The sequence below is a fragment of the Benincasa hispida genome, chromosome 1 (assembly GCF_027475165.1).
Source record: "Benincasa hispida cultivar pf3 chromosome 1, pf3_genome.v1.1, whole genome shotgun sequence".
NCBI classification, from domain to species: domain Eukaryota; kingdom Viridiplantae; phylum Streptophyta; class Magnoliopsida; order Cucurbitales; family Cucurbitaceae; genus Benincasa; species Benincasa hispida.
The window spans coordinates 8,934,688-8,946,076 of NC_143478.1; the positions used below are offsets into that span (position 1 = coordinate 8,934,688).

The window sequence follows — 11,389 nt, forward strand, 5'->3', positions numbered from 1 at the left end:
AAGGGGCCCCACCCTCTCATTGGCTCGAGAGGGATCCGGTTTAATGATTGGATCACAAACCAATTGTTTATTAGAGGATCAATGGAACTTAAGGAACAAGATGTAATATCGGGGGTAAAACAACATATTGAAGTAACCGTTATTACAAACAGTCTGTGAAGGGTCGACTTACTGATTATGGTTAAATCAAGTGGACACAAATATATCTACAGTGAGGAGAGTGCAACCATCAAGCTATAGTGGTGTGACTTGATAGCTAACGAATACTAATTAATTTGGTCTAAAGAGTTTTAGCCAGTTAATCTTAAATCGTTGGAGCTCGTGATCTGTAGGTCCATTAGGTCCCTCTACTAGCTCGTAAACATGAACACCTTGAATTAATGAATTGAGTGATTTTAGAATGATATCAATTTGAATGGTTCAAATTAAATTTCAGTTTGAAAATGTTCAAATGAAAATTAGGGTTTTAATTTGAATAGTTCAAAATTCAAATTAAGGTTTGTATAATTATATTCGATATAATTAATTAAACGTTTAATTTATCGAAATTAAACAAAATTGAAGAGTTTATAATATTGGGTTTTGTGCCATAAAACTCGTAGATAGTAAATGTAACTTTTGACTGTTAATCATGCCTAAATAACTCTAATTCAATAAACTAACATCCTGAGTTGTTGTATGAGTCTTGAGTTGTATGTGGAGATATACGGGGATCATTGTTCAAGATACAACCTAAAAAATCTATAGTATAGGGATAAGGTTGGGTACCTTATCTTGTAACACTATGGATACGACCTATTTTGTATTTGATACAAACACGATAATTCAATGTGTTCGTGTAGGAGACATGTGAGTAAGGGTACCCCATGCAATGAGTTTGCATGAGACCAGACCGTGAAATAGTAACCCTTAGCTGTAATACCATTGTTAGTTTCTATTTCACTAGGATGACTATGACCTAGACAACTTAGTCTCAATTCTGGGTCAGTTATGAACTCATGTCCGAGGGATTGTCCTTTAATTATTATGGGTGAGAGTGGCTGACTCGCCGACTCAATAGGCCTACTATTTTGAGGACAAAACCGAGTTGATAGCTGGGAACGTAATTTCATAAGATGGAATTCACTCCTTTCCTACTTTAGAAAAGTGGATGAGTGTTCCTTTAGGTGGTGTTTCGGATTTTGAACATAGAGCCCTGCTCTCTTATTGGCCTTAGAGGGATCTTTGTTTGTTGGTTGGACCACAAACAGGTTGTTCATTAGAGGAACATTGGTACTTAAGAATGTAGAAGTAACTCAGGGGTAAAATGGTAATTTGACCTAGCTTGGTGTTACGAACACTCGTGCAGGACTAACTTGCTGTTATTGATCTATATCCGTGGATACAGAAATATATCTACAGTGAGAAGAGTGCAACTACGAGTCTATAGTGGAGTGTACCTACAATTAATGAATATTGATTAACTCGGTTAATGAGTTTAGCATATTAATCTCATATCATTGGAGCTTCTGATCTGTAGGTCCATTAGGTCCCACTGGATAGCTCAAAAAAGGGTATTGAGGAAATTAAAGTTATTTGAATTGTTCAAATTAACTAATGGAAAATAATATAATGTATGTTGATACATTATAATATAAAGTTTATAATTTAATTAAACTTTATGATGTAAATTTATTTTTGAATTTGATTTAAAATTAATTTATGGGAGAATTATTTATTTGAAGGATTTCAAATATTAAATGTAATATGAATTAATTTTATATTAAAACTATAGGTTAAAAATAATGCGCATAAGATGCACATTAAAACTATAGATTATATGAGAGAAAGATAGTTGAATGTGATTCAATTATAAGGTTAAATTAAATATGTGATATTGAATTTATCGATTAATTAATTGGAGAATTAATTATTTTAATGTAATTATATTTAATTAAATATGATTTGAATAAATTAATTGAATTGAAACTATAGGTTATGTGGGAGTGATGTATTAGAATATGATTCTAATACACATTTAATTAAATATAGAAATATTTAATTATTATTAATTAGTTGTTGGATTTTATGTCCTAAAAACTCGCAATTTGTAAAATGATAAACATTTTCTATAATCAATATACCTGTTATTGATCTCATAAATTGTATGAAAGTCTAAATCCAATAAACTAAGACTCATGACTATTGTATGAGTACTTGAACTTTATGTGGAGACATAAGAGTGGATCGGATACGAGTAAATAGTCAAAATGATCTATGGTACATGAATGAGGTTGGATATCTTATTCTGGTAACACCATTGGATGCGACCTACTCTGTAGTTGTTACAAAGAGTTGTAAAGTGCTACATACGATGTGACCCTAATTCATACATGTTATGACATGAGGAGTGGGGGCGTCCTATGCAATGAATTTGCATAAGATTAGGACCAAGAAATAAGTCACTCTTACTTTATAACTTTGTTTACTGTTTAAGACTGAATATTTGACCTAGATGACCTAGGTAACTCGATCTTAATCCTGAGCTAACTATGAACTCTTGTTTATTTGGGATTGCCCTTAGATCTGCATAGTTGAGGTTTGGCTCAACAGTGCCGGCTCAATAAGACTCCCATTTCAAGGGTAAAACCAAATAGATAGCTAGGGACATAGGGTGCAAGAAAGAGTTTACACCTACCCGATTTAGGGATAGGAGAAAGGTTGTTCTCTCAAGTACTGAATCCATGTCTTGAACAAGGAGCCCCACCCTTTCACTGGGCTGAGAGAGTTTGGTTTAGTGAGTGGATCACAAACCAGTTGTTCATTAGAGGATCAGTAAGGACTTGAGGAATAAGACGTAATCTCGGGAGTAAAACAGATATTTGACCCAGCCATTATTATGAACAACCTTTGAAGGGTCGACTTGCTGATTATGGTTAAATCATGTGGACATAATATATCTACAGTGAGGGGAGTGAAACTATGATCTTTAGTGGAATGACCCATTAGTTAACGAATGAATATTAATTTGGTCTAATGAGTTTAGCCAATTAATCTCGGATTGTTGGAGTCCATGATTTGTAGGTCCGCGAGGACCCCCTACTAGCTCGTAACGGACTAGCTCTAGAATAGCGTGATAAGTTAATTTGAAACGTTCAAATTAGAATTAAAAGAATTAGTTATTATATAAGATATAATTATGTTTAATTTTAGAATTAAACGGAATAGAAGAATTTATATTTAAATATGATTTAAATATATAAAGATGGATATGTGTTAAAAATAATTTAATATTTGATATTAAATCAATTAAGTTTTATTTAATAGCTAATTTATGAAACTAATTAAATTTTCTGTAACACCCTGAAGTTTCATTATTTATGTAATTTCAGTAATTTTTATTAATTGAGGTCATTTTTGGAATTTTTGGGCATAAGTGTAATTGTGGGAATTTAATGGATTGACGTTGAAATTATTCAATTGGCAGGAATTAATTTTATTTTGGGAAGGAAAGGAAGTTAATAAAATAAAATAGAATAAGGAAAAGAATAAAATAAAAGTTTATTATATTTCCTTTTAAGTTATTATTATTATTTAAAAAAAAAAAAAACCAAAAGCCCTTTCACTCTTCCTCACGCCGCCTAAAAACCCCACCCTCGCGTGCCGGTAGCCGCCAACCGGCCAACTATCGATCTGCTCTCCAGTTGCGCCGCTCGCTATTCAAGAGGTTTTGGCCGACCAGATCCCACCGTCAGACCACGCCGCTCGTCATCGCATCGCCCCTTTCAACCGATCGCTCCATCGAACCGAGTCGATCGTCCAAATCCCCTCCAGTCGCGAGTCCGCCGCCCCAGCCACGAAGTTGCCTCGCGCTACCACCTCTCCCTACGTCGTCCGCTCGAGCCACGCCACGCCTGCCGCTCCTCGTTCAGATCTGCTCCACACTGTTTTGGTTCGCCCTTTCAATCATTGTTCGTCGGCGTAGCAGCTGTTAGCTGTCTGATTCATCCTCCTCCACCGCCATTTCGTGGAGTTTTTGCCAGAAACTTGGAATCTGGGGTAAGATCTAAGGTTTGCGTGTTTCTTGAATGGGTTTGGTCACCCATTGAGTTTTGGTCTAATTTAGTTATACCAATTATATTGTGAAGCTTGGATTGAACTTTCAGGGTGTCAGGAACCACTGTCCAGTAAGATTAGAGTTTGGCTTTAAGGAATTTTGGAGTGTGATTGGTAAGTAATGTGAACTTGGAGCTCTTTGGAAGGGTTAATATGCTGAAAATTTGGTTTTCAATTCCTAATTTTGGGTTATGAATAGATTGGTATCTCCGTGCTAAGCTTGGAACAAATTCCTGGATCATCACATATTTTGGGTAAGTTGTTTTGTGGCGTTTGAGGTATTTTCGTATTTGGAGTTTAGTCCTAAATGTCGGACTTAATTTTGATTTTTGATTCAGAGTGTGATTCAAGAATTTTACTAAGTTAAAGGAGAGTGTGGATTACTTTTCGTTAGATTTGTCATCAAGGTAAGTAATCTTACTACTAGAACCGCCTTTGTGTCGATAAATTTATGATTTATGTTAGGGATTGTAAACTAGTTGCCAGGATAATCTTGACTGTTCTGAGATTTAATGGACTGTTTAGAAAAGATATATGAGCATGTGACAATATGTCTGAAGCATGTTAATGTATGAGTATGATTTAGAATTTTATGAGATATATTAAATGGACGATTAAGATGGCCCTAAATTATGAGTTAAGCGACACTACTATGGGAATGTCTTAAAGTTAGGTGAAAGTTGGAGCATTTTGTTGATGTGCTTAATTATGTGATTTATTATGAAAGTGTGTAAGCTACATGATGTATTATGAAAATTCAAATGTTTGATTGTTTACATGAGTTAGTGCATGAAAGTGATGTACCAGAGTGGATCCATTAATACTAGATTAATTAGGTATGTTGAGGTTAATTAACATGATCAAGACCTTGATCAAGAGATTTTAGAGAATTCATGATTATGTGAACGTTATATGTAATATGAAGTTAGATGCAATATCTTTTCCTTTCCAGACTATGTGACTGCATGAAAATGATGCACGTTCAAAGGCGCTAGGACATGAAAGAGATGTACTAGGGCTGGTGTATATGAAAGTGATACATACCTAGAGGGTACTGGGGTGTACAAAAGAGGTACATACTCAGTAGGTTATGTGTACACAAAAGAGGTGTATACATAACCATATGTACGAAAGAGGTACGCATCCCTAAATTTATAGAGAGGATCTGGGGTGTATGAAAGAGGTACATACTCTATGTATATACGAAAGAGTGTATACATAACCATGTGTACGAAAGAGGTACGCATCCCTATATTTATAGAGAGGATCTAGGGTGTACAAAAGAGGTATATACTCAGTGGGTTATGTGTATACGAAAGAGGTGTATACACAACCATGTGTACGAAAGAGGTAAGCATCCCTACATTTATAGAGAGGATCTGGGGTGTATGAGAGAGGTACATACTCAGTGGGTTATGTGTATACGAAAGAAGTATATACATAACCATGTGTACGAAATAGGTACACATTCAGTAGGTTATGTGTATACGAAAGAGGTGTATACGTAACCATGTGTACAAAAGAGGTACACATTAAGTGGGTTATGTGTACATGAAAGAGGTGCATACATAACCATGCGTATGTAAGAGATTGTGTTTCCTTCGGGATTTTTGTGGATCATATGAGACTTACTAGAGATAGTGGGCATACTTAACTATAGTAGGATAGAAATAAGTTTTTCATGTATGTGTGTGTCCCATGAGGACTAGAGCAATTTATATGTTCCACTAGAGGTAGGCATCTAGAGGACATAGATGTCTAGCCTAACCCCAGTAGTGGGGTTACTTACTGAGTATTTTATACTCACCCTTTCTCATGTTTATATTTCAGGTAAGAGTAGGAATGCGCTGGCGAATGACAAGCGGAATTTGTGAGCGAGCCACTAGGACCAGTTTTATGCTTCCGCTTATGAGATTTAAACTTCTTTTCATGTTTTCTTAGCTTTCAATGTCAGTTCCATGCAGTCAAATTTTTATGTTTAGATAAAATTGGAATAATTGAAAAACAAAAACACAAAATGGAAAAATGGGTTTTTCCATTATCCATCACCTAAGTAGTTCACATATGAAGCATTAACATTGCCTTATCTTCTCCAAGCATGAGCTTCAACTCATGCAACTCTTCTCTTTGCATGTTTATCTACAATATAATGAAGAGATTGGAGTGAAAATTGGGCATGCAATCTATAAAGTTTTTAAGAGAAAAACTAGTTTGAAGAAAGGTTCTTCAACAAGGTTGCAGCAGTGAGCTTTTCTCTTTCATCCCTTGATTCAGCATATTAACCTGAATACACAAAAGAGGTGTTTAAGAGAAAAACTAGTATAAAGTTTTTAAGAGAAAAAGATATGGAGAAGATAACAGTTGAAGATGGAGCTTTGAAGAAGTTCTATAAGTGGTATGTCTTGAAACTCATCTTTTCTACAAAAGCATGCTATATATTTTGCCAAAATTAGTGAATATGAATGCTTAGATCCTTGTGCTTCCGCTACTGTTGATACAATCCTACATTAGTTTGATTAATTAATATTTATTTAATTTATTTTTTTAATAAAGTAAATTTGATTTAATTTATTTAGTTAAATTAAATATATTTATTATTATTTAATTAATTAAAATAAATTAAAATTAGATTTGTTTATTTTAATTAAGAATTATAATAATAAATAAAATTAAATAAAAAAAAAGGTAACTCCCCATGTTTGGGAGTTATGTTTTTTTATGGGGAGAGGGAGTCTTCTCCCTAGTCTTCTCTCTCTCCCTCTGACTCTCACGATCATTGTGTGGTTTTAATGAAAAAAGAAAAAAAAAATCTCTCCTCGATAGATAGTTCTCTATGAATTTTTCTCTTTTTTCTCCTAAACCAAGAAGAGGGGATCCCATTATCCCGCCTCAGAAAACTCAATAGAGGATACTGGTGAAGGATTTTTGGGAGTGTCGTTTATTTCCAACAGAGATTTTTCAACAAGGTATGAATTCTTTTTATTTTCTTTTAATGTATATGTTTAGCCTAGGTTTATTTTTCAATGCTATCTCTGTTTGATATTAAATTAAAGTTAGATATAATTTTTTCGCACCCTACAATAGTATCAGAGCCAGGTTTGTTTTAATATCAATTTTATTTTTGCATTGGTCATAGGTGGGATTAAATGCATTATGATTGTTTTTGGTTTGCTGTGAACTGTTTGGATTTAAATTGGCCATAGATTTACATTTATTATGTGATTTGATCATGTAAGGGCCCATGCGTTTTGGGCATTTTAATGTAAATCGAGTCTGTAAGTCCGTGTCTACAATCAGGTTGAAGAACGATGAAGATTGAAATCAATTTTGACCAAAAACATAGGAATACAGTGGCTGCAATTAGAGAAAAAATTGGAATAGGAAAATGGCGGCTGCAAAGTGGAAAGGCTGACATCATTGTGAAATCAACCTCAACGATTCACGCGGTCCAGTTCAAGGTTCACCCGGTTCGAAATTCTTCTAGTTTGGTTGTTGACTTCAATGTCACGGATGACGTAAGCGTGACGTCAGGAGGCGCGGTTTGAGGTTTGACCAATTTTCGGCAGTCCGATTTTGACCGTTTTTTGGCATTTTTGACCTTTTTGTGGTTTTTGGCCTACATTTTTTTAGCCCTGTTCAAGCGGTTTTGGCCCCTTTTTGAAAGCTTTGTTCAGGGTTCGAGCTCTTCTGGTCCGGTTTGGGTGCGGTTGAAGACTACTTAGGATAAAATTAGTAAAATTAATGTAATTTTTTGCTTTAATTTTATCATATGGGCCAATTAACCGGTTCATTAGCTATTTAAATGCTTTATGGGTGTCATTTAGACATAATCCCACCTTAGGTTAAACATATTCATGCATTTTTATATTTAAATGTTATAATATATAGTTTATGCATGATAGGTTAATTTCTTTACTAATATAATTGTTATATATATATATATATTTGAAATTAACAAAGCATTAAGCATATAATTACTTAGATAAATATAAAGAGTTATATTTATTATAAAGTTTTGAGCATACTTAATTGATTTTCATGTTTGCATTTATATAAAGTGTTATATTTTTTTTATATGAAAATCAATATGCATTAAGCATGTCACATCCATACTATTAATGCAATTGTTATATTAAATTATGCAATGCATGTTATATGGTTTGTTTATTAATTAAAACCATATAACAGCATGATTATAGGGCTAATCATTAAAAATTATTTTTTTCCCTCAACTTAATGATTAGAAACCATCAATCTATAATTAAGAATTGCATACAAACATAGGATCATAAGGTTAATAAATTAATTTTAAAATGGCTAAAATTAACTAGACATAGGATTAGAATTTTTTCTCTTAGTTTTTAAAAATAATTTTAATGAACTAAGTAGGAAAAACATTACTATGATTATAAGGGAACTCTACTGGTGAAGTTATGTCTAAGGCTGGGGTTTTTAAGTTAACAGTTAATGGAACACCTCTTACCTGGGAACTGACCTGGAACTTGAATTGAATTAATCATAGTTTGATGTTAGCATGCATTGTCACTAGGTTGATTAAAGGAGTTTAATTCACTTAGAACATAGATTTTTTTTTTATATATATATATAAGTGTTATAATAAGAATAAACTTAGAAAGATTACTTAGCTAGATTTATCTAAGTTAAATAAACCATAAAAAATACGGTAGGACACTTTAGTGGGAGAAAAATTACAAAATGAGATATTTAAAATCACGTTTTGCTCCTACGTCCCTATATTCACAAAGTGAGATCCATACTCAGCTTTTTGTCGCCTTAGGCACGGCCTCTCCTCGGAAAGTGTTTGTATGGGTCGATAACAAGGTGAATGGGGAAAGTGTCTATAGTAAGTGGGAGTGGGACATGTGTCAACGTATCCCTCAGTTTCCGCCCCTCGGTCACATCATGAGATGTCTATGATCTGCCTACATGTCACCCTGGAGTAGCCATCCCTTTGGAGGGTCTGATCATAGGATTCGTAATACCATGAACTCTTGGAAAGGATAGGGTTTCTCAGGTTAATTACCAACAATTGTCTTTCCTAATGATAACCTGTTGGTACGTACCTTTGAGATCTAAAAGTGGGAGGGTTACACTTACGGGGATGAGTTAAATGTGTTAATAAACCCTTGACCGAACAACGGTGGCTAAAGTCTATAGGAATATGAGTTATTCTGGTATTAGATTTAGCTGAGAATTGTCTCATTTCAGAGGATGAGTAGTTGATCACCCTTCGGTGGCGGTTACACTAAACTTCTAAAGCATCATTGCAAAACTAAATCAATAGTTTCTTAGGGTTCTTTGATTACTTGTTTTGGGATTTTATGCATTTATTTGCTTGTGTGATGGGTTAAGGCAAAGATAACTAATATGGTCATTGTTTTTTTTCAATAATGTTTTCCTCTATAATAGCACTACTTAAAAATGAAAAATTAACCGGTAAAAATTATTCTATGTGGAAGTCCAAGTTGAATACAATTCTTGTTGTAGACAATCTGTGGTTTATCTTAACAGAGGAATGTCCTCCGGCCCTTACTCGTAATGCATCCCAAGCGATAAAGGATGCTTATGATCGCTGGACAAAGGCAAATGAAAAGGTATGAGTTTATATCTTGGCCAACATGAGGTTATGGACACGGCGAGAGAGATTATGGAATCTCTCCAAGATATGTTTAGACAGCCGTTCTACTAATGCCACCATGATGCCTTCAAGTACATTTACATTTGTCGCATGAAAGAGGGCATATCTGTTCGGGAACATGTCCTGGACATGATGGTCCAATTTAAGAATTGCAGAGGAAAATGGAGCGGTTATAGACGAGTGTAGTCAAGTTTCGTTCATCCTGGAATCTCTTTCGAAGAGTTTTCTTCAATTTCGTAGTAATGCGATGATGAACAAAATTCAATTCGACCTGACTAGTCTCCTGAATGAGCTACAACTTTTTCAATCTTTTCTGGAAAACAAGGGACAAATAGAAGGAGAGGCAGATGTTACCCATTCCAAAAGAAAGTTCCACAAGGGTTCATCCTCTGTGACTAAAGTTGTATCTCAATCTTTTGCTTCTAAGAAGATTAAGAACAAGAAAGGAAACAAGGGGAAGGCTCTTGCTACTATTCACAAAGGCAAGGGAAAGGCCAAGGTTGCTGACAAGAGCATTTTTTTTCACTGCAACGTGGATGGACACTGGAAAAAAAAACTGCCCTAAGTACCTCGCTAAAAAGAAGAAGGAAAAGAAAGGTAAATTTGATTTACTTGTTTTAGAAACATACCTTATTGAGCATGATGAGTTTGCTTGGATAATTGATTTAGGAGCAGCTAATCATGTTTGCTCTTCTTTATAGGGAAATAACTCCTTTCAGCAGCTGGAAGAGGGTGAGATGACGCTCAGGGTCAGAACGGGAGACGTCGTTTCAGCTCGTGCAGTGGGAGATGAAAAATTATTTTATGGAAATAAATTTCTTTTATTAGAAAATCTATTGGCAATTTCCCAAGATAAGAAAGAACTTAGTATCTTAGTATCTATTTCCCAAGATAAGAAAGAATTTTTCAATAAATGAAGCGTTCATTTCGAAAAATGGTGTACATATTTGTTCTCCTAAATTAGAAAACAACTTATATGTGTTAAGACCAACTGAAATAAAAAACACTTTTAAATCATGAGATGTTTAAAACTACTAATACTCAATAAAAAAAGACAACGTATTTCTCCTAAAAGTAATAATATATATCTTTGGCACTTAAGACCAGGTCACATAAACGTCGATAGAATTGGTCGTTTGGTAAAGAATGGACTTCTAAATAAGTTAGAAAATGATTCATTACCACCTTATGAATCTTGTCTTGAGAGAAAAATGTGTAAAAGACCTTTTATTGGAAAAGGCTATAGGGTCAAAGAACCCTTAGAGTTGATACATTCAAATCATTGTGGTCCAATGAATGTAAAAGCTCGATGAAGTTACGAATAATGCATATCTTTTATAGATGACTATTCAAGATATGGTTACTTATACTTAATGGGTCATAAGTCTGAAGCCCTTGAAAAGTTCAAGAAGTATAAGGCTGAAGTTGAAAACCTATTAGGTAAAACAATTAAAATACTTCGATCTGATTGAGGTGGAGAGTACATGGATCAAAGATTCTATGACTATATGATAAAACATGGAATCCAATCTCAACTCTCCGCACCTGGTACACTTCAGCAGAACAGTGTATCAGAAAGGAGGAATAGAACCTTGTTAGACATGGTTCGCTCGATGATGAGTTATGCTCAATTGC

At 34.3% G+C, this 11,389-nt stretch overlaps 1 long non-coding RNA gene across 1 annotated transcript; it reads left to right on the forward strand.

Moving 5' to 3' along the window:
• The first annotated feature begins 7,561 nt into the window (after positions 1-7,561).
• On the forward strand, positions 7,562-10,689 carry LOC120089426 (uncharacterized). Its single transcript, XR_005485171.2, has 2 exons — positions 7,562-10,351; positions 10,456-10,689. It is a non-coding gene; the product is annotated as an uncharacterized LOC120089426 (long non-coding RNA).
• The last annotated feature ends 700 nt before the right edge of the window (positions 10,690-11,389 follow it).